This window comes from Panthera pardus, unplaced genomic scaffold (assembly GCF_024362965.1).
Source record: "Panthera pardus isolate Hobbes unplaced genomic scaffold, ASM2436296v1 HiC_scaffold_25, whole genome shotgun sequence".
Taxonomy (NCBI): domain Eukaryota; kingdom Metazoa; phylum Chordata; class Mammalia; order Carnivora; family Felidae; genus Panthera; species Panthera pardus.
The window spans coordinates 49,830,303-49,854,585 of NW_026526821.1; the positions used below are offsets into that span (position 1 = coordinate 49,830,303).

Genomic DNA, 24,283 nt, shown 5'->3' on the forward strand with positions numbered 1-24,283 from the left:
CCAGGCACCCCAAAATCAGACTCTTAACCACAGAGAACAAACAGATGGTTACTGGAGGGGAGGTGGGTGGAGTGATGGGTGAAATAGGCAAAGGGAATTAAGAGTACACTTACTTGAGGAACACTGAGTAATATGTGGAACCGTTGAATCATTATACTGTATACCTGAAACTAATATAATGTTGTGTGTTATCTACACTGGAATTTAAATTTTTCAAGAATAAAAATAAATTTTAAAAATAAAATTAAAAAAGAGTGAAGCTCAGGGAATTTGAGGAAATTCAGGAAATTTTTCCATCTGAGTTTCCTCTTTATAAGAGTATACAATGTTTATCCCTGATTCCATTGGGGGAGGGGGAGAAAGTAGACTAGATTGTCTCTGAACTCCCTTTCTGCTCTAATGCCCTAAGATATTAACTAAGAACCAGGTTTCCAGTACCCTCATAAATAGCCTCCAAATCCTACCTTTCCGATATCAACTATAGTTAACTCCAAATGTCCTGTCTGGTCTCTGTGCCTGAGGGCTCTTCCGGAGCCTGCATGTACAGCAGGCCAGATATGCAGAGAAATTAAAGCTTGGCAAATGACTGACAGAAGCTGATGTATACCCCAGTTGCCTCCTGCTCTAGACTTTGGTTCCCAAAGGGACCCAAACTAAGACTGAGAATCTGGAAATATTACTGTGGAGCAGAGGAAATTCGACTGAATGAAAGTTGGAGCTCTGCCAGGTATGGAGAAGGAGTGCATGGCGAAGTCTAGGTTATAAGGACACAGTTGGGTCAGCAATAGGGAATCAAGACAGTGATGACCAAGAGCCTTTCAAGAGTTTGGGGCACCGGGGTGGCTCAGTCAGTTAAGTGTCCAACTTTGGCTCAGGTCATGATCTTGTGGTTCATGGGTTTGAGTCCCACATCAGGCTCTGTGCTGACAGCTCAGAGCCTGAAGCCTGTTGCAGATTCTGGGTCTCCCTGTCTCTCTAAAAAATGAATAAACATTAAAGAAAATTAAGAGCCTTTCAAGGGTCATAAAGGGCTTGAGAGAAGACAGGTCAAAAGAATTGGAGGGAAGAACAAAGGATCGGGAGTAGGGCTGCTCAGATAAAGCCTTGAAACCTGGGAGTCTCTAGCCCTAGATGAGCTTGGACACTAACAAACAGGGATGTATTTGTGAAGCAGGTCTGTAGCTCTTGTTCACATGGCATTCCAAAATATAGATCAACTCTTTTTGTTCATGACTCAATTATAACAACTCTTTCACTATGCTTCTACAATGTAAGTGATGGATATAGCCAAGAAATCAAGATTGGGGGAACATCATGACCTCCCAACAACTACAAGGAACTTACCCTCAGAATGAGGATTTGGAGTGGTAATCCCAAACCGGTCCAGCTCTGACACTCCAGAGGACAGCCAGGTCAGCACAAGCCATCCTCAGGCCACCGTTAACAAAATTATCCAGAGTAATGCACCAAGCCCCAAGCCAGACATACTGATAAAGAAGCTTAGCCCATTCCACTCCACCTTTCTGTCCATCCTCATATTCTCTGCCCTCCAGTGGTTCTCCACAGGCCAAGCACATCAAGTCTTCTAGCCCCAACAAGTTACTTTTGGTTTGGCAGCTAAAAGTGTTTGCTTTGGAGCCAGAATGTCTGGGTTGGGATCCTGGCTTATTAGTATGATTTTGGGCAAGGTATCTACATCATTGTGCCTCAGTTTGCTCATCTATAGAATGAAGATAATAATCATTTTCTGAGGAATTAATTTGAAGGGTGTATGTAACAAAGTGAAGAAACCTAGCAGATACTATCTCAACCAAGTGAGTAAAGTTAACATCACCAATAATGAGCCATCAGGGCTCTGAGATGCGCTGAGAACACATCACTTTTGTGGTAAATCACTTCTTCCCAAAATACATAACCTGAATTGGATCATGAAGACACATCAGACCAACCCAAACTGAGATACATTCTACAAAGTAACTGGTGCATGTTCTTCAAAAATGACAAGGTCATGAATTACAAGGAAAAGCTGAGGGTCTATTCTAGATTGAAAAAGACTGGCAGAGACAAATAAATTCAGTACATGATCCAGAATTATATTCTGAACCACAAAGGAAGAAAGATAAAGGAAAGAATTTTTTGTTCTGTTGTGTTTTTGCTACAAAAGACACTTTTGGTACAACCAGTGAAACTTGGTCTGTGTGGGTTCCATGATAGTACTGCATTAGTGTTAAGTTTCTAATTTTGGTGAATGCACTGGCTATGTAGGAGAGTGCCTTAGGAAGAACCTTAGTAAGAATACTAATTATAGCATTTAGGTTAAGCAATTAGTCTGCTCCATACAGTCTATTATATATAGTTTTGTTGCTTAACTGTTTAGCAGACAGATGTTTGATCCTTGAGGGTGTTACATATTTGTAACAATCCTAAGATCTAATATATTGGCATACAAATTTGTTTACCCAGCAGACACAAATCCAGATTTTAATCTGAATTTGCCAGCCACTGGGCCAAGCATGGGAATGCAAACAGATGAGTCCCAGGTCCAGGTCCTCAGAGTGTGTCTGTTCTAGTGGGAGAGGCTGAAGGTCACCTTAAGGGAAAAAGCAAGAGGATGCAGGGTACTGATTGGTGAGACAAGAAGAATAATAGGAATTAAAAGGAGGGAAAGGAATGTGTATAGAATAAAGATAGAAATGAAAGGAATACATAGTAAGATCAAAAAGGCCTTGTTTAAAATTACCTTTTGTGTGTTTTCTATGGGGTGAGTTTGGGCTTGCCTATAAAGGTAAAAAGACAGGAGATGGCATGTGTTCAAGGATATATAGTGTATCATCATTTATAATTATTTTAGAGAGAGAGTGTGTTTGTGTGAGTGAGGGAGAGAAACAGAGGGAGAAAGATAGAAAGAGAGAGAGAATCTTAAGCAGGCTCCATGCTCAGCACAGAGCCCCATGCAGGGCTCAGTCCCATGACCCTGGGATCATGACCTGAGCTGAAATCAAGAGTTGGACTCTCAACTGACTGTGCCACCCAGATGCCCTTCCAGGGTATACTGTTAAATGAAAAATGTATATACAATAATGTGCATAGAATGCAATCTTTGATGAAAGTAGGGGTTTTATTAAAGGAAATGTATACACTTCTATCCTTACATTTCCTAGAACTTCACTAGAAGGGAGTAGGAGAAATGGGGGAGGCATTGTCACCAGGAGAGAGGGGAAGCGTAGCTGTGGGCCTGAGGCAAGGACCACATGTGGGAAAAGGAGTCAATTAATTTTTTAAAGCAAGGGAAAATCTAAAGCATGGAGAAAGTAAGGGTGCTTTCATTGTTACTTTAACACCTCAGATTATAAGTACTGTGTGGGTTTAAATCATTTGAGGCTAACAATTTTGAGGGAGGAAACATGTGCACATGCATGATCTTGGAAGGCTTGTAGGGGAGTCTGGAGTGGCTCTAAAATTGTGTTTTTCTCAACAAACTAAAGTTCTGTGTCAGATTTTACACTCAACTTTTATAATAGATTTAAAATTCAACCAAGCCCTCATTTATTAAAATTGGGTAGCCATTTACCTACACACATGCACAGACACACATGCTCAGGAGACCTGTTGTGCAGAGGATAACCATGTGAAACTGCTGTTCAATTTTTGGAAAGATCCCCCAACACACACACAACCCACTCCTACTCTCACCCTCCACTCTGCCTCCATCTTCTGGTAATATACTGCCACCTAATGTCCCATAAACAAACTGACACATCCTCAGAAATGTGAATTCAGAAATAATGGAATATATAAGGTTAAGGATGATGCATGTTACTATAATTGAAAAATACATTAGAAACAAGTCTATATATACGCATGGATGCTTTTGTATATATAAAATACCTCTGGGGAATATAAACAAGCTGTAAACCAGGAAGGGGAACTGGGAAGCTGAGAAAATTATTGCTGTACATAATTTTGTACCTTTAAAATTTTAAGCCATAATAATGTATCGCCAATTGAAAATAATTAAGCAGTTTGAAAAGAAAAAAAACATGTTTATTAAATTTTGCTAGTATGTTAACTAGGAGGGCATCTTTTCTTCATTCATTGGTTCATATATTTAACAAATTCATATATTTAACAAATACTTAGTAAATGTATACTGTATGCTGGGCACTGTCTGGAGGAACAAAGGTGAAGAAAACAGATACATTCCTGGCCTACTGGAATGTAGATGCTGCTGAGAGGATGGCCTTAGACAGCACATGTTGAGCATAGCAGTGCCCATGAACTTGGGTCCTAAGATGACAGATGGTAGGGAGCAGGGCTCCCAGCCCTGCGTCACTAGGATGGCAAACAATCATCTTCTATTCTCTTTAGACCTATGGTGGGATCTCATTTCATCACTTCAGCTTATCAATATCACAAGTGTGATATAGTGGGTATTTTATTCACTCAACATCTGAAACACACACATTTTCCTCAAATGCAACTTAAAATTAGTAGATGCAAAGCTACTCTCAATAATTTTCAAAGAATGGATATTATAGAGATTACATCCCCAGGCTACAATGCAATCAGGTGAGAATTTACTAAGCAAAAGGTTAATTTTAGAAATTAATTCAAAAAATTTAAAACATATTTTTTTAATTTTTTAATGTTTATTTTTAAGAGAGAGAGAGACAGAGAGTGAACAGGGGAGGGGCAGAGAGAGAGGAAGACACAGAATTCGAAGCAGGCTCCAGGCTCCGAGCTGTCAGCACAGAGCCCAATGTGGGGCTCGAACACACAGACCACAAGATCATGAACTAAGCCGAAGTCAGATGCTTAACCGAGCTACCCAGTCACTCCTAAAAACATATTTCTAAATAACTCATGGAACAGAGAGATTTTGTAATGGAATTTAGAAAATTTTTCAAGCCAACAATTATAAAAAGACAATATAGCAAGATTTGTAGGATAGAGCTAATGTGGTACTTGAAAATTTAAAGCTTTAAATACATTAGGAAAGAAGGCTAAATATTAATGAGATGATTAATTAGAAAAAGGAAAAAACTGAATATACTCAAAGAAAGTAGGAAGAAAGATAAAATAAAGATGAGAGAAATTTTAAAATATCACACAGATATAATGGAGTTGTTTAACAAAGCTAGAAGTTAGTTCTTGCGGGGAAAATGTAACCAAATATTTAAATTTCTGGAATGTTGATCAAGAAAAAGAAACAGGGCAAAAAGAAGTAATATTATTAGTGCAAGAGAGACTATAACTACAAATGCTAAGGAGATAAGATATGAGCAATGTTATGCCAATAAAGTTGAAAACTTAGGTGAAATGGGAAAATTTTTCACCAGAAATATACCAAAATTGCCTGAAAAATAAATAGAACACTTGAATGATTAGAAATGGAATCAGCAGTTTAAAATGTTTCACGTAGAAAACAGGCATATTCTCTCAAATGCGCAAGGAATAGAAAATTCAAAACGACACAAACTCTCTTAGGAGGTTGTTGTTGTTGTTGTTTTTTAATTTTCAATTCCCTTTGTAAGGCAATATAACCATGACCATATATCCAAATAAGTACAATGTATGAAAGAAAATTAGAAGCTAACCTCTTTCATGAACATAGAAACAAAGAGCCTAAAGCCCATATTAGCAAATCAAATCCAACAATGTATAAAAAAACAAAAAAACAAAAAAAAAACATACTTTCTATTGGGAATCAGGAATGATTCAACATTAGAATTTGGGGCACCTGGGTGGCTTAGTCCATTGAGTGTCCAACTTCAGCTGAGGTCATGATTTTGCAGTTTGTGAGTTTGAGCCCCATATCAGGCTTGCTGCTGTCAGGCTGTCAGCACAGAGTCCACTTTGGATTCTCTCTGCCCCTCCCCTGCTTGTGCTCTCCCAAAAATGTACTAAATACTTTTTTAAAAAGAATTTAATTTACCACATTTACAAAATAATGGATAAAACTCATATGATTGCCTCAATAGATTAATAAAATGCACAAAATAAAATTGACATCCACTATGATTTTTTTAACTCTTAAACTAAACTAAAAGTTCTTAAAAGGAAGTTTTCTTAATCTGACAAAGGGCATCTTCATATTTAGTGATTAAAAAGTTAAGGGCCTCCACAGAGGGGAGGAGAACAAATACACAGCCACTTGAGGAATTAAACAGGACAATCATCCACACCAGTCTGTCTCTCCTCTTGATAGTTAACCCAGTCACCCAGAACTTTACCTATGCTTCTTATACCTGCACTTCTTGGTGTCCCAATTAGATTTTCATTATGGTACAGGTGGCCTCTGTTGAGCACATATCAGGAAGTCAAAGGAGATCTTGTGACGACCAACATGGCAGGTAGAAATAAAAAGTCCACCTCCTCTAGTTAAGGATAAGGTTTCCTTCACATCTTCTACGTGTGTACTAGATTTTGAAAAATGGAAGACTAGCCATGAGTGCAGAGGATCTGACTTTTCTGGAGAGTTAAAGAAAAAGAATTTGGATGAGAAAGTAGTAATTTGTGGTTATATTCTTCAAGGAATCATAAATGACTAAGATATTTTACTTGGTATTATTATCAAAATGACCTATGAGCAATGGGTGTCTTAGAACAACCCACCCCATAGGGGTGCCTAGGTGGCTCTCTCGGTTAAGCGTCCAACTTCAGGTCATGATCTTGCGGTTTGTGAGTTCAAGCCCCATGTTGGGCTCTGTGCTCAGAGCCTGGAGCCTGCCTTGGATTCTGTGTCTCCTCCTCTCTCTGCCCCTCCCATGCTCATGCTCTGTCTCTCAATAATAAACATTAAAATTTCTTTTTAAAAAAAGAACAAACCACCCCATAAAAATAAATCCTGAGAAAGGAGTGTATTTTACTTGGGAGGTGACCCCAGGGAACACCAGTAGAGTGGGAAAGTTAGACAGGGATAGGAAGAAAGCCAATATGGGTCACTACTTTGCACAACTGGGGCTCAATTCCACTGTAGAACATGCCAGAGTATTGTCCCACTTGAGGGGCAAGGAAGGGAGCGGCAATGGATCTAAGATATTCACACCTGTCATTGGCTGAGGGGTAACATTAGCTCCCTAGCACTTCCAGTTGTTGTGCATGCTTGGGCCAAAAGAAAGCTGTTATGGGGAGAATCACTGGTGCTTCCAGTAGGAAGGATATGGGTAAGGGATACTGTGGTACCATCTACTATCAGGACACTATGGAGTCCATGTTATACTGTTTTGTGTAACACAGATTTGCAGATATCCTCCTGGATTGATGTGAGTAGATGGACAAATATGAACAGGCAGCTGCACAAAATAGTGGGCATACTCCACTCTGTCCTTAGTCACATTGGGTAAACTGAGGGAATTTAATCATTCATCTACCACTTCTAAAATATTCACCTCCCAAAAGCAGGGCTTTTGGTGACAATGTTTGCTACACCTCCCTGCTGTCAGAGCACTTGTACACATTTTCTGCCACAGCCCATATCATAGTTATCTGTCCCATTTCCTGCATGTCCACAATAGGTGTCGATTGGCTTCCATCATTTTCCACCTGCAGGACTGAGCTGCTTCTTCCGGGCTTACCAGTGAAAGCTGAAGAAACACTATAATTAATCTATGCATTTCTTCAACAAATATTTACTGAGCATTGCCTTGGTTTGGGTTTCCTCAAAGATAGTCTGAGACAAAAGCTTAGGTGTAAGTAGTTTATTTGGGAAAGGGCACCAAGGCAGAAGGAAAAGTCAACCCAAGGGGTTGGGCATGACTGAGCTAGTTACCACCATGGGCAACTAAAGCTCAATACAGCCCCTATGAAGCATGGAAGGCTGAGGCATTCAACCCCAATAAGTTATAGGTTAACTTCCTTCAAGTTCCAGGCTGTGCCAGCTCCAGATAAAGTTCTAAGGTAAGCTCTAAAGAGGACAGCAAAGAGCTAACTGAGGTGGCAGCATTCGTGGGAACTCTCCACCACCATTGGAGAACGGAAGTCAGAAGTGGGCTGAGGAGATAAAGTGACCATGTTTGCTATAGGCACCTACCACCTGTCAAACAGAATGCTAGGTGCTGGCCATGCAAACAACCATCAGGACAAATCACTTCCTTGTTTTCGTGTAACTTACCTTTCAGTATGGTGTACAAACCAACAATTAATTAATGATGGGTTTGAAAAATACTATGAAGTAAATAATGGAAAGAGGGGAAAAACAGAACCACTCTAGATTTATATTCCAAACAATTATTTGTTTGGAAGAGGTGACATTTGAGCTGAGTCTAAAGGATAAGAAAGAATCTATGTATCAGTCCATTCGGGCTGCTATAACAAAAACACCATAAACTGGGTGGCTTATAAATAGCAAACGTGTATTTCTCACAGTTCTAGGGTCTTGGAGGTCTAAGATCAGGGTGCTGGCAGATTTGGTGTCTGATAAGGGCTGATTTCATCAGAGGGCTAGCTTCTCATTGTAATCACACATGACAGAACGGGCAAGGGATCTCTCCAGCGCCTCTTTTACAAGAGTACTAATCACATTCATCTCCAAAAGGCCTCACGCACTAATACATCACCTTAAGGGTTATGATATGAACACATGAATTTGGGGGGTACACAAACATTCAAACCATACCAGTTTACTAAGGAAAGACCTGGGGGAAGAGCTTTCCAAGCAGTGAACAGCATATGCAAACACACGTCAGTAAAATTGACAAATTCTAGAAATTCTAAGAGTGAAATATGGTGAAGGTAATGTTATGAGTGAGGTGGACAGAAGAAAGGTCATCACATTTCCATGAGTAGACATTTCAAAATATTAAAATAAATTCAAATGGAAACTGTGAGATAGAACTTTATAACAGTTGGATTGGCAAAGATCCAAAGGTTTATAAAGACTCCACTGGGGAAAACGTGGGGAAACCTACACTCCTATACATAACTGTGGGCGTATCAGTTAGTTTACAATGTCTAAGGAGCAATTTAGCCACATGTATCTAATATTTAAAAGAAAAGGGGGTGAGGGACACATCCTTTATGATAGCAATTCTTCTAAGAATTTTTCCTAAAGATACACTCACACACGCACACAAAAAGTCTCAGGACTCTATAGCATTATTCAAAATAGCAAGTGTCTGGAACAAGGGACCATATGGGCTAACTGCTATATAAACAACCAAGTCTCAGTGGTTTGACTGGTGAAGAAGGGCAGTGTGCAACCAGGTGCTCACAATGATGACATGCCCTGTGCCTAGTCCTAGTATATGCACATTGTCCCTACACACTGTCTGGGTAGCACCCACTCATTCTCAAAAGTGCCACCTCTTGACCACAGACTTAGGAGCACCATGTGCTTCAGGAGCCCATTAACAGCCCTCCCCGGGTCTCCCCCAACCAACATCATGATGGAATGGGTTTCTGGGCCAGGCCCAGAAGGGGCACACACACAGCTCATTGGCCATACACTGTCACTTGGGCAGACCAGCCACAAGGGAAGATGGGAAGGTGGCTCCAGCTCTGGCAGGAACACACTGGGACCCACAGAGGGGACATGTGGGCAGCCCCTACCACAATTATCCTTAAGTACACTGGGGGCCTCTGTAGATGACTAACCCAAGTCAGGAGCTGGCAATCTTGGTGACTTCTAGGAAGAGTTAAGAAAATGGGGGGCACCTCTGGGACGCAGCAAAGGCAGTCATAAGAGGGAAGTATATAGCAATCTAGGCCTTCCTAAAGAAGAAAGGTCTCAGATACACAACCTAACCTTACACCTTAAAAAGCTGGAAAAAGAACAGCAAATAAAGCCCAAAACCAGCAGAAGACAGGAAATAATAAAGATTAGAGCAGAAATCAATGCTATCAAAACCAAAACAAACAAACAAACAAACAAACAAAAACAGTAGAACAGATCAATGAAACCAGAAGCTGGTTCTTTGAAAGATTTAACAAAATTGATAAACCACTAGCGAGTTTGATCAAAAAGAAAAAGGAAAGGACCCAAATAAATAAAATCAAGAATGAAGGAGGAGAGCTCACAACCAACACAGCAGAAATAAAAACAATAATAAGACAATATTATGAGCAATTATACGCCAATAAAATGGGCAATCTAGAAGAAGTGGACAAATTCCTAGAAACATATAAACTACCAAAATGGAAACAGGAAGAAATAGAAAATTTGAAGACCTATAACCAGTAAAGAAATCGAATTAGTAATTAAAAATCTGCCAAAAAACAAGAGTCCAGGGCCAGATGACTTTCCAGGGAAATTATACCAAACATTTAAGGAAGAGTTAACACCTATTTTTTTGAAGGTGTTCCAAAAAATAGAAATGGAAGGAAAATTTCCAAACTCTTTCTCTGAAGCCAGTATTACCTTGATTCCAAAACCAGACAAAGACCCCACTAAAAAGAAGAACTATAGCCCAATTTCCCTGATGAATATGGATGCAAAAATCCTCAACAAGATATTAGCCAACAGGATCCAACAATACATTAAAAAAATTATTCACCACGACCAAGTGGGATTCATACCTGGGATGCAGGGCTGGTTCAATATCCACAAAACAATCAATGTGATTCATCACATCAATAAAGGAAAGCACAAGAACCACATGATCCTCTCAATAGATGCAGAGAAAGCATTTGACAAAATACAGCATCCTTTCTTGATAAAAACCCTTAAGAAAGTAGGGATAGAAGGATCATATCTCAAGACCATATCTTTCATATATGAAAGACCCAATGCTAATATCATCCTCAATGGGGAAAAACAGAGCTTTCTCCCTAAGGTCAGGAACAAGACAGGGATGTCTACTCTCGCCACTGTTATTCAACATAATATTGAAAGTCTTAGCCTCAGCAGAGAAGACAAAGAAATAAAAAACATCCAAATCGGCCAGGAGGAGGTCAAATTTTCACTCTTCACAGGTGACATGATATTCTATATGGAATCTACCCAAAAGATTCCACCAAAAAACTGCTAGAACTGATCCATGAATTCAGCAAAGTGGCAGGATATAAAATCAGTGCACAGAAATCGGTTGCATTCCTATACACCAATAATGAAGCAACAGAAAGAGAAATCAAGGAATCAATCCCATTTACAATTGTACCCAAAACCATAAAATACCTACGAATAAATCTAACCAAAGAGGTGAAAATCTACAGAAAACTATACAAACTTATGAAAGAAATTGAAGAAAACACAAAAAAATGGAAAAATATTCCATGCTCCTGGATAGGAAGAATACATATTGTTAAAATGTCAGTACTACCCAAAGCAATCTACATATTCAATGCAATCCCTAACAAAATAACACCAGCATTCTTCACAAAGCTAGAACAAACAATCCTAAAATGTGTATAGAGCCATAAAAGACCCTGAATAGCCAAAGCAATCTTGAAAAAGAAAACCAAAGCAGGAGATACAATCCCGGACTTCAAGCAGGAGACATCACGATCCCAGACTTCAAGCTGTATTACAAAGCTGTAATCATCAAGGCGGTATGGTACTGGCACAAAAACAGACACACAGATCCATGGAACAGAATAGAAAACCCAGAAATGGACCCACAAACATAAGGCCAACGAATCTTTGACAAAGCAGGAAAGAATACCCAATGGAATAAAGACAGTCTCTTCAGCAAGTGGTGCTGGAGAAACTGGACAGCGACATACAGAAAAATGAACCTGGACCACTTTCTTACACCGTACACAAAAATAAACTCAAAATGGATGAAAGACCTAAATGTAAGACAAGAAGCCATCAAAATCCTCGAGGAGAAAACAGGCAAAAACCTTTTGACCTCGGTCACAGCAACTTCAGAGGCAAGGGAAACAAAAGCAAAAATGAACTATTGGGACCTCATCAAAATAAAAAGCTTCTGCACAGCTAAGGAAACAATTAGCAAAACTAAAAGGCACTCGGCGGAATGGGAGAAGATATTTGCAAAGGACATATCAGATAAAGCGTTAGTATCCAAAATGTATAAAGAAGTTATCAAACTCAACACCCCAAAAACAAATAATCCAGTGAAGAAATGGGCAAAAGACATGGATAGAAACCTCTCCAAAGACATCCAGATGGCCAACTGACCCATGAAAAAATGCTGCAAATCACTCATCATGAGGGAAATGCAAATCAAAACCACAGTGAGATACCACCTCACACCTGTCAGAATGGCTAACATTAACAACTTAGGCAACAACAGATGTTGGCAAGAGAAAGGATCTCTTTTGCACTGCTGGTGGGAATGCAAACTGGTGCAGCCACTCTGGAACACAGTATGGAAGTTCCTCAAAAAACTAAAAATACAACTACCCTAGGACCCAGCAATTGCACTAGTAGGTATTTATCCAAGGGATACAGGTATGCTGTTTTGAAGGGGCACATGCACCCCAATGTTTATAGCAGCACTGTCAACAATAGCCAAAGTATGGAAAGAGCCCAAATGTCCATCGATGGATGAATGGATAAAGATGTGGAATGTGTGTGTGTGTGTGTGTGTGTGTGTGTGTGTGTGTGTGTGTCTCACACAAATGGAGTATTACTCAGCAATCAAAAAGAATGAAATCTTGCCATTTGCAACTATGTGGATGGAACTAGAGGGTATTATGCTAAGTGAAATTAGTCCGAGAAAGACAAAAATCATAGGACTTCACTCAGAAGAGGACTTTAAGATACAAAACAGATGAACATAAGGGAAGCAAAAATAATATAAAAACAGGGAGGAGGACAAAACCATAAGAGACTCTTAAATATGGGAAACAAGCAGGGTTACTGGAGGGGTTGTGGGAGGGGGGATGGGCTAAATGGGTAGGGGGCACTAAGGAATCTACTCCTGAAATCATTGTTGCACTATATGCTAACTAACTTGGATGTAAATTTTTTAAAAATAAATTAATTAAATAAAAATAAAATGCTTAGAACAAAAAAGAAAGAAAGAAAATGGGGGGCAAGAATAGGAGATTTATCGTGCTGTCTATTCTGTTGCATTTTCCATCACATATTATCTTAAAAAAAAGAGAGGGGACTTTAGCTATGAAAGGACCCAAGGAAAATTCAAAACTTCCACAGGCTAGTTAAGGTCAAAGTTGTGAGGTTGCGGTGGTAATTCTTTGGCCAGCACCATGGCCGGCTCTACTGCACAGAGGAACCCCTACAAGACAGGGCAGGAGCCGAACACGGCCCGTGAAGGACGCACTTGGGCGGTGGAGGCCAGACAGGCCGAGACCTCATTCAAGTCCAACACTACCCGAACCGCCTCCAGCAGGGAACCACAAATACCTACCCAGGCGGAAAATACGGCCACACCGCTCAGGGGATCCAGCTAAGCCCCGCCCACACGCCGCTCCTGCGCGCTGGATCCGCAACGTTCTGCTATGCTCCGCCAAAGACATGACGTGCACGTAGGCGGGGCCTAGGCTCCCAGGATCCGCCGGCTCTTGGCCTGTGGGTGGTGGCCCTGGTAACGCCGGTAGGAGAGGAGAGTCGGACGCTTCCTGGGTAGCCCGCCAGCTTCCGCGAAAGGGAACCTCCCTCCGTGGTGAAGAGGGGACCCTACAGGGTAAGTGCAGGGGGGAGAGCGGGGGGGGGGGGGGGGGGGGGGGCGGGGACGCGTGTGGGGCCGGCGGAGTTTGCCGGACCCGGGGGTCTGCACGTGGGCCGCCCGTAGCGGGGGCGCGGAGTGGAGGAGGGGTCCAGACCCACGCGCCTGCCGGCTCCTCGGGCTTTAGCGGCAGTGCTTGCAGGCGACATCAGGGTCATTCGCACCCGGCTTTAACCTCCTGCTGCCTTAACGTCCTGGTTCCATTAGTCTTCCTTGAACTCTGGGCTCCGCTGACCCGTGAGGGGAGCGATTCGTGTTCTGGAAACTGGGTGGGCCAAATAGTAGGGGTCTCTGCCCCCAGGAAGCTGGAGCCCTGCTACATTCATTCATTCAGCAGCATTTGCTGACCGGTTCCCAGAGCTGTGCCAGATGCAGGAGATCCAGTAGGGGAAGGACTGGCAGGCCCAATTCCCTTCTGGGCCTCACAGCCCAGGTGGGAAGCCCAGGTAACGGGCAAGATCATGCCATTCTGACAGTACTGCGGATGTGAGGACAATAAACTCTGGCATTGCTGTAGTGACCAGGAATAGACCTCATAGGGTGGTCAGTCGGTTCTGCCTGAGCTGAGGCATGAGCCAGGAGTGCTCCAGGCTACCAGAGAGAGAGAGAGAGAGAGAGAGAGAGGCCAGAGGTGGATAGAGCTGGACACCAAGCTGGACTTCCTTCAGAGGAAAGCCTTGAAGCATCAGGAAGGTAGAAGAGAAGGGAGAGATGGGCAGGGACCATGGAAGGAAGGGTGTTTTTTATCTTAAGTTAGAAGCCATAGAATGGTTTTAAGGGTTGGGGAAAAGCCTGAATTGTTTTGTAGATGATGTGGGCACAGACCCCATATCCTGGGCATCCACCCAAAGGAATCAGTCACCCAGAAGTGCCTGGGTAGTTTCAGTTGTCTCTCCAGACACTTGTATTCCAGAATCATGCATATCATGCCACATATCCTACATCCTTCAGGATGCCATGGAGGTCCTAACCCATAGCCACCCAGTGAAGGAAACTGAAACTTCTAGGAAGGAGGTTGCTTGGGGATAGGTGGATATCAACTGTGATTACAAGGACCTTCTGACGTACTGTGCAAAACTCATGATGGATGGAGGGATTAGGGTTTGTCTGGGGGAGGTTCTTGTGTTGCTGTCACCAACATATTAACAAGGTTCATGGGGGAGAAAAGCATAGTGATACAAATCCAGAAACTGTTTCTGTCTCCCCCCCACCCTTATAAGCATCAGTTGGCTAATAAGGTGTGTGTCTCTCTCCCTTGTGGAACCTCATATGACAAACCAGAGAGGTGGACAACCATGTAAAGAGATCTGGAAGAACCTCCCCTCCCACTCTGTCTTGTGAAAAGGAAACACCGGGTGATGTTAACAGGGCTGACTCATGTATGTATGCTTTTTTTTTCAGAGAAGGGGAGAAAAATCCATTTAAACCTACCAGGAGAATAAGTAGTGGTTTGTTAATGTCATTTAATTTTGGATAGGTTTTTAGCATATGTGACAGTCATTTGCATACATGGCCCTTTTGTGTATTTTAACTGAAAACCTTGATGAAACTGGCCAACATATTGTGGGGCCACTGATCCAAATCAGATGAGCTTGTATTTCCAGAAGCTCAGCTACCTTCCCTAGCTTCTAGAACGCTAGCCAATGGATGGCCAGGCACTTGTCTCGGGCACCATTGCTCCACACCCAAATTCTGCTCTGTGACCCCACCCTCCCTCTGATGGAAGGTAGCCCCCAGCTGGAGTCAGCTGGAAGCAAGATATGCTAAGCCAAACCTCTTTTTGCCTTTGCACACCTTAGATCCTGCCCCACCCTACTCCCAGCCTACTCTTTATTCCCCACCTGGCTTACCTTCCTTATAGCCTTGTTCTAGACTCTTCCTTTAAAGGACAAAGCTAAAGTGAATTGTTTTCCTTCTAGGGAGGGCCTGATCAACACATTTACACTTATGGTGTTAGTGGTGCCCATGGAAATGCAATTTTCCCCTCCAAAGGTTGTCTCATAGTACTAGTATCACTGAACAAACATCTTAACCCAGTGGAGTGAAACTGGCTTTTAAGTTTGGGTCTCCAGGATGTGGCGGTTCCTGTGGGCCAGGCTGTTCCTGGCTCTATGCTTCCTAAATGTTATTTTCTATTTGGACTCTGTTTATGTCATGCCAAACTTCTTGGTGTGTAACTTTAATGATGATGTGTAATTCCATGTGAGTATTTTTTTGTTGTCTAAAGTAGAGTCTTACATTAATAGGGTAAGTGAAGTGATGGAGCACATTTGATTTGGAGACAGAAGCCAGAAAGTCTGGTCTGTGCCTCACCACGTGCCAGCTCTGTGATTCCAGGCAAGTCTGTTTTCAAACATTTTCTGGGCCTTGGTGCTGTCATATGGCAATAAGTTATGTAAGTCATATGTTATGTAGTATAAGTGCCAGCCTTGTAGGCCTCTGGTAACAGGATATAGCATATGTAAAGTGTATTTTTTTAATGGGTAGACAAATGTAATAAAGAGCAACCTTTGCCTCAAAATTTGGTATTCCACCTGTTAATCTGATCATGTAGGACATGGTTCGTAGACTAACACAGGACATGATAAAATGTGATTATGAAAAAGGGTCTTCTACCCGTGTGGCTCAGACAGGCAAATGTGGTGCCAGCCTTCTGGTTGCAAAAGAGGAGAGAGAGTGTACAGAAAGAAAGAGAGAGAAAGAAAGGCAAGAAAGAGTCTTATAAAAAGCACCATCAGAGTTGGAAGATGTTAGTATTACTTTTGTGTCCTTACTGTTCATCCTTAGAAATAGTTGCTTTAGAGCTTTCTTTATAAATACTTTTTTGTTTAATCATCTCTTAGCAATGGAAAACTCTGGGTTACAGTAACCTAACGAAAGGAAGCCTGTGAGAGGGTAGGGTGTAGGGTGAACACTGGCTGCCTGGGGATGGGCATTCCCCAGGTCACATCTCAGCCTTGATTGTTGCTGGATCTTCTCTCTGTAATTGATTTCTTCATTCCTAATCTTAGCTAACATCTCAGTGCAGATGGTTCCCCAGGTCACAGCCCCAAACCTGCTCTCTCACAAGGGTCAGTTCCATTTCTGACCCATGCCCTGCTGTAATTTCAAACTTGTAGAAAACCTGGTCACTATTGTCTCCTGCCCAAACAGCCCCTTCCCAAACAGCCTGCTTCTGTTGGTGGCCATCATCTGGGTCATGAAGCCCTGTTGATGGCTCCATCTTTCCCTGACTACCAGAGAATTGCTAAGCCATCATCTAGCCTCCTTTACCAGCAAGTATTGGCTTACTGGCTGTGGGCTCTGGCCTTGTGTTGGGGTTGGGAATGAGTGGGCTGGTCCTTGCTTCTAGAGAGGCACTCTAACCAGAAGGAAGAAAGGCACAAATGAATAGCTCCACATACCGCTTACTCAAGGAGGGGAAATGTGTAGAGCACCGAAGAGCCCAAGAGAGAAGCCTCTAGCTGCCAGGGTTTAGAGTGGCAGTAAACATCTTGGGTAGATTTTGTAGAGATGTGGAGAAAAGACAAGAGAAATAAGATCTTTTTAAAAAAGCAAAACAAAACACTCAACCAACTGAGCCACCTACGCTCCCCTCTTCTGGGAGTTTTATAGTTTTAGGTTTTATAGTTAGGTCTTTAATCCATTTTGAATTAATTTCTGTATATGGTATAAAGAAAGGATCCAACTTCGGTCTTTTGTGTGTGTATATCCAGTTTTCCCAGTACCATTTCTTAAAGAGACTATCCTTTCCCCCATGAATGGTCTCGATACCCTTATCAAAGATCATTTTACCATGTATGTAAGGTTTTATCTCTGGATTTTCTGTTCTGTTGGTCTATGTGTCCCACTACCACAAGCTTTTAATTACTGTGGCTTTGTAGTATGTTTTGAAATCAGGAAGTATAAGGCATCCAATTAGTTCTTTTTCAAGATTGTTTTGTGATTTGGGGGTCCCTTGAGATTCCTTATGAATTTTAGGATTTATTTTTTTCTGTCTCTGCAAAAAAGTCATTAGGATTTTGATAGGAATTGCATTGAACCTGTGGACCATTACAGATAGTATTGATATCTTAACAATATTAAGTCTTACAGTCCATGAACACGGGTTATCTTACTATTTATTTGACTCAGTTTTCTTTCAGCTATGTTCTGTAGTGTTCAGGGTACAAGTCTTTCACCTCCTTGGTTAACTTTTTTCTTTTTTAAATTTTTATTTATTTGTTTGTTTATTTTGAGAAAGAGAGCATGTGTGAGCAGGAGAGAGGGGCAGAGAGAGAGTAAATCCCAAGCAGGGTCCATGCTCAACACAGCCCGATGCAGGGCTTGATCCCATGACCCTGGGATCATGACCTGAGCCAAAATCAAGAGTCAGATGCTCAGCCAACTGAGCCACCCCAGGTACACCTTGGTGGTTAATTTTATTCTTCAGTATCTTATTCCTTTGATGCTATTGTAAATAGAATTATTTTCTTAATTTTCTTTTCAGATTGTTCATTATAGTGTATAGAAACAACTGATTTTTATGTGTTGATATTGTGTCCTGTAACCTTGAATTTATTAGTTCTAACAGTTATTTTCCTTCCTTGTGGAATCTTTAGGGTTTTTTACATGTAAGATCATGTAATCTATGAACAGATAATTTTATTTCTTCTTCCCACTTTGGATGCCTTTTATTTCTTTTACTTTCCTGATTGGTCTGGCTAAAACTTCCAATGTTATGTTGAATGGAAGTGTTGAAAACAGACATCCTTTCTTGTTTCTGATTTTAAAGTAAAAGTTTTCAGTCTTCCACTATTGAGTCTGATGTTAGTTGTTGGGTTTGTATATATGGCCTTTATTATGTTGAAGTATTTTCTTCTATTCCTGTTTGCTGGTTATTTTTATTATTAAAAAGTGTTGGATTTTATTAAATGTTTTTTCTGCATTGATTGAGATGATCATATGGATTTTTCCCCTTTATTCTGTTAATATGATATATTTGCCTTGATGGGTTTTAAATCTTGAACCATTCTGGCATTCTAGGAATAAATCCCAGTTGGTCCTTTTGCTGTGTGGTTGAATTCAGTTTGCTGCTATTTGTTGAGGATTTTTGCATCACTATTCATAAGGAATGCTGGTCTGTATTTTCTTGTAGTGTCTTTGTCTTGTAGTGGCTTTGGTATTAGGGTAATGCTGGCCTTATTGAATGAGTTAAAACGTTCCTTTTCTTCAATTTGGGGGAAGATTTTGGGATTCTTCTTAAAATGTTTGGTAAAATTAGTAGTGACCAGATCACTAGTCATTTGGTCCAGGAGTTTTCTTTGTTGGGAGATTTTTGATTACTGATTCAATCTCCTTACTAGTTATAGGTCTTCAGATTTTCTATTTCTTCATAATTCATCTTGGTAGGTTGTGTTTCTAGGAATTTATTGATTTCATGTAGGTTATCCAATTATTGGTATACAGTTGAACATAAAACTCTTATAATCATTTTCATTCTGTAAAATCAGTAGTAATGTTCCCTTAATTTCTGATTTTAGTTATAATTTGAATCTTCTCTCTTTATTCCTTAGTCAGTATAGCTAAAGGTTCAGTTATGGTGATCTTTTCAAAGAATTGGATTCATGGATTTTTCTTGGCTTCATGGATTTTTCTCTGTTTTTCTATCTTCTGCTTATCCTGCTTTAATTTTTATTGTTTCCTTCCTTCTAGTTTTGTGTTTAATTTGTTCTTTTTCTAGTTCCTTAAGGTGTAAAGTTAGGTTGTTGGTTTGCAATCTTTCTTATAATGTAAGCATTTACAGCTATAAAATTCCTTCTTGGTACTGCTTTCACTGCATTCCAAAGGTTTGGTATGTTGTGTTTTAATTTTCACCTGTCAGAAGGTATTTTCTGATTTCCTTTTTGATTTCTTTTTTGACACATTAGTTAAGAGTGTGGTGTTTAGTTTTCCAGCTTTCCTTCTTCTATTGATTTCTAGTTTCATTCCACTGTAATCAGAAAATATACTTTGATTGTGATCTTTTAAAATACATTAAGACATGTTTTGTAGCTTCTCATCTTGTCTGTCCTGGAGGATGTTCCATGTGCACTTGAGAAGAATGTGGATTCTGCTGTTGTTGGGTGGTCCGTATGTGCCTCTCAGGTCCAGGTGGTCTTTAGTGTTGTTCAAGTTCCCTATTTCTTTATTGATCTTCTGTCTGGTTTTTCTATCCTTTATTGAAAGTGGGATATTGAATTCTCCTACTATTATTGTACAACTATTTCTCCTTTCAGTTCTGTTTGTTTCATATATTTAAGAGCTCTGTTGTATATGTTTATAATTGTTATGTTAGTGGAGACTTGACCCTTTTATCATTGTATGTTTTTATTTTTTCTGACAGTTCTTGATTCAAAGTCTGTTTTGTCTAATGTTAGTATAGCCACTTCTACTCTGTTTTGGTTACTCTTTTCATGGAATCCTTTTCATTCTTTTACTTTCAGTCTGTATATGCCCTTAGATCTAAAGTAAGTCTCTTGTAGAATGATATGGTTGGATCTTGTTTTTTTATCCATTCAGCTACTCTATGTATCTTGGTTGGAAAGTTTAATCCGTTTACATTTAAAGTACTGACAGGGAGGTGTGCCTGGGTGGCTCAGTTGGTTAAGTGTCCCACTTCAGCTCAGGTCATGATCTCACGGTCCGTGAGTTCGAGCCCTCTGTCAGGCTCTGTGCCGACAGCTCAGAGCATGGAGCCCGCTTTGGATTCTGTGTGTCCCTCTGTCTCTGCCTCTTCCTCCTACATGCTCTGTCTCTTCTCTCTCAAAACTAAATAAACATTTTAAAAAATTTAAAAATTAAAGTACTGACAGGGAAGGACTACTTTTGCCATTTTATTTTGTGTAGGTCTTATAGCTTTTTTTGTCCCTCATTTCCTCCATTATTGCTTTCCTTTGGGTGTAATTGATTCTTTTCTAAGGACAGTATTTATTCCCTTCTCATTTCCTTTTATATATATTTTCTAGATATTTTCTTGGTGATTACCACAGAGATTACATATAATATCCTGAAATTATAAGTGTATTCTAAAATTTATCCCAGTTTAGCTTGAATTACATATGTTAACTCTTCTCCTTTATATCATATATCTTCCTAATTTGTTTTTGATGTCACAGCATTTGTTTTGCTTTGTTTTACTTTTATTTATTTTGAGATAGAGAGAGTGCAAGTTGGGGAGGGGCAGAGAGAGAGAATCCCAAGCAGGCTCCACACTGTCAGCACGAAGCCCAATGAGAGGCCTGAACTCAAAACCTGTGAGATCATGACCTGAGCTGAAGTCAGACGCTTAACCAGCTGAGCCACCCATATACCCCTCAGCATTTGTTTTTTTTAATGCTGAAGAAAATAAAAAGTGGAGTTACAAACCAAATATACACTAATACTGGTTGTTGTGTTTGTCCACGTATTTAACTTCTTTGGAGATCTTTATATTTTCTTATGGATTTCTGTTACTGTTTGGCGTCCTTGCATGTCAACCTTTAGCATTTGTTGTAGGGCAGGTCTGCTGGCAAAGAACTCCCTCAGCTTTCATTTATCTGGGAATGTCTTAATTTCACCTTCATTTTTGAAGGACAGTTTTACTCAATATGAAATTCTCAGCTGACAGATTTTTCTTTCAGCAGTTTGAATATATCATCCCGCTGCTTTCTGATCTCCAAAGTTTCTGTTGAGAAATGGGCTGATAATCTTATTATTTAAGGATTCTTTGTACATGATGGATTGCTTTTCTCTTGCTGCTTTCAAGATTCCTTCTTTTATTTTCTGGCTTTCAGTGGTGTGATTACAGTGTATCTCAGCATGAGTCTCTGGGTTTATCCTCCTTGGAGTTCAGCCATTATTTCTGTCCTTCTCTCTGTGTTTTCTTCCGGGGCTCCTGAAATGTGCCTGTTGGTCCCTTGTGGTGTCCCATAAATCCCTTGGGCTCTGTTCACTTTTCTTATGTCTTTTTTTCTTTTGCTCCTCTGATTCAATAAGTTTAATGTCCATGTTCAAGTTCACTGGTTCTTCTGCCTGCTCAAATTTGCTGTTAAACCCCTCTTGTGAATTTTTCAATATATTTAGCCCCACAATTTGGTTGCTTTTTATAATTTCTATTTCTTCATTGATATTCCCATTTTGTTGTCATATGTCACATTCCATATTTCTTTCAGTTCTTGTGTTTCACCATATGTAAGACAGTTGTTTTAAGTCTTTATCTGGTATATCCAATGCCTATGTTTCTTCAGAGACAGTTTCTGCCACCTTTTCTTCCTTTGAATGGGCCAAATTTTCCTGTATCTTGGTATGCCTTGTGATTTCTATTGTTGAAAAGTGGAGCATTTAAGAAAATAGCCACCTCTCTGAGGCTTTGCAGACTGGTTCTGTGCCATGAAAGATCTTCACTAATTAACAGAATGTGTCTGAGCCTTCGAGTCAGTCCAGGGCAAAGGCTTAAGGTCCTCTCAGGATTGTTACCTGGGCCTGTGTGTGTGTTAGTTTCAATTCTCCCATATGTTATGGTTGCTTTTAAATGTCTTAATTTCTTTTTTTTTTTTTTTTAATTTTTTTTTTTTTAACGTTTATTTATTTTTGAGACAGAGAGAGACAGAGCATGAATGGGGGAGGGTCAGAGAGAGGGAGACACAGAATCTGAAACAGGCTCCGGGCTCTGAGCTGTCAGCACAGGGGCCCGATGCGGGGCTCGAACTCACGGACCGCGAGATCGTGACCTGAGCCGAAGTCGGCACTCAACCGACTGAGCCACCCAGGCGCCCCTAAATGTCTTAATTTCTTAAACGGTTCCATCCACACTCCTTCTTAGGTGTTCAATGTTCTCTTGTTTCTTACACACACACACACACACACACACACACACACACACACACACACACACAAACCTGGCCTCTTGCCCCAAGCATGTGTGGTTCTGCAGTCACCCCGTGACTTTCATAAGAAGTACCCATAGCTGCGTTCCACGGTTTTCCCCCATTGGAGCTCTGAGCTCCAAGTCAGGCAAAACAGAGACCTGTCTCTTGGGCAGCCTGAAGATAGGTTAGAATGTTGCTCTGATCCCTCCAGTTTGAAGGAAGGAGATAGGTAGACACTGAGCTGCTGCTTCCTTTAGACTGCACTGTGCAGAGAGGGGTGGGGGCAAGGATGAGTAAACACCACTGAACTTAACGAACATTCTGAATGTGATTTCTTGATTCAGCATTTGCTTGTAGAAATCTATGGATCTTTGACTGTTTTTCAGAATGCCTATAAAATATTACAGCCAGTCCCAATTTTTTTCTAATATTTCTGTGGGGGAGCAAGGGCCTAGAGCTCCCTATTCTACTGTCTTGCTGATGTTCCTCTCCTCATTAAAGGATTTGAAACAGGGACTCTTTTTATTTTTTTTAAGTGTTTATTTTTCAGAGAGAGAGAACACATATACATGAGAGAGGGAGACAGAAGATCTGAAGCAGGATTTGTACTGACTGCAGAGAGCCCGATGTGGGGCTTGAACTCACAAACTGTGAGATCATGACCTGAGCCAAAGTCAGATGCTTAACTGACTGAGCCACCTAGGCACCCCAAAATAGGGACTCTTGTGTGTCTGGTGACAGTGTGGGAGGTAGACAGGGATAGAGGCGCATACTCCACCCTTCTAGATAGGGACCTGTGTTCTCAACTGAGCTGCAGTGGCACAACCAGGATAAGTTCCTGACCTTGAAGCTCATGGCCTAGAGGGTGACATGGACCTTCAGGAATTAATCCCACAGATCCTGGCATTGTTACAGATTATGGGGGTACCAGGCCAGAGGGGGCAGGGAGTACAGAGAGAGCATAATGGGGGTGAGGATCTTTCAAGTTGAGGGTGGTCAGGGATGGTGGGGACAATAACATTTCAGCTGAGGCTTGGGGATGAGAACAAGGTTGACTGGGTTGTTGCACGAGCATTCTGGGAACTGGTAACAGTGTGTGCAAAGGGACTGAGGCAGAGAGGAGCTGAGTTCTAGGGACAGAAGGAGGCACTAGGTTCTCAGAGCACTATGAGCAAAGGCAAGAGAGGATGAGAGAAAGCTACAAAGGCTGGTGAGGATCCAGGGTGTGCACCATGATCTTTAGAGCAGTAAGAAGCTCCCAAGTGAGACCCAAGAGAGGCTCAAAGTTAGGCAGGAACAGGGGTGGGGAGGAGGCTTGCTCCTTGGTCCTGCCAACATAGACTTTCCCTCAGCCCTGTGCACAGCAGATGCTCAGGTAAGTGTGATTTGTCCTGCTCCCTGCCTAAGCTTGGGTGGTGGGCCACTGGTGTCCCCCTGAGCAGGAGCACAGAGACATCCAAAGGTTTGGGCAGCGCTCTTGGATCTGAGGGCATCCAGGTTTAGCTGCAGGGCTAGATTCTGGAAAGGAGTGGCCACAGAAGTCCTGGAGTCCCTTCCCCACCACCCCAAGGGCCACTTTCATTCCATTTCTCCTCTGCCCAGACAACCTCAAGGTTGGTGTGAAGACCACCACAGGCTTGCCCCCTGCACTTTTAACTCTGGCCCCTGCTTTTCTCCTTCCCAGAGAGTGCAGTCACACTATCTTCCAGCACTCCTGCCTGTCACTGTCCCTGGTTCCAAGGGGGGTGTTACCTCCCACTACCCTGCTATAAAGCCAGCATTGAATATGGGCTGGCACATTCTCTGTGTCCTCTTCTGAGCACA

At 41.3% G+C, this 24,283-nt stretch overlaps 1 protein-coding gene across 6 annotated transcripts in view; it reads left to right on the forward strand.

Moving 5' to 3' along the window:
• The first annotated feature begins 13,389 nt into the window (after positions 1-13,389).
• ENTPD6 (ectonucleoside triphosphate diphosphohydrolase 6) overlaps positions 13,390-24,283 on the forward strand; it is a 38,627-nt gene continuing 27,733 nt past the window's right edge. For 2 of the 6 annotated variants that reach the window (XM_019437202.2, XM_019437199.2), the window contains exons 1-2: positions 13,391-13,550; positions 15,839-15,929. The gene's annotated coding sequence lies outside the window, so the exon portion shown is untranslated. Of the gene's footprint in view, positions 13,551-14,873; positions 14,972-15,838; positions 15,934-24,283 lie in introns of all 6 variants that reach the window. The other 4 variants (XM_019437196.2, XM_019437200.2, XM_053890481.1 and 1 more) reach the window with 4 other exon arrangements.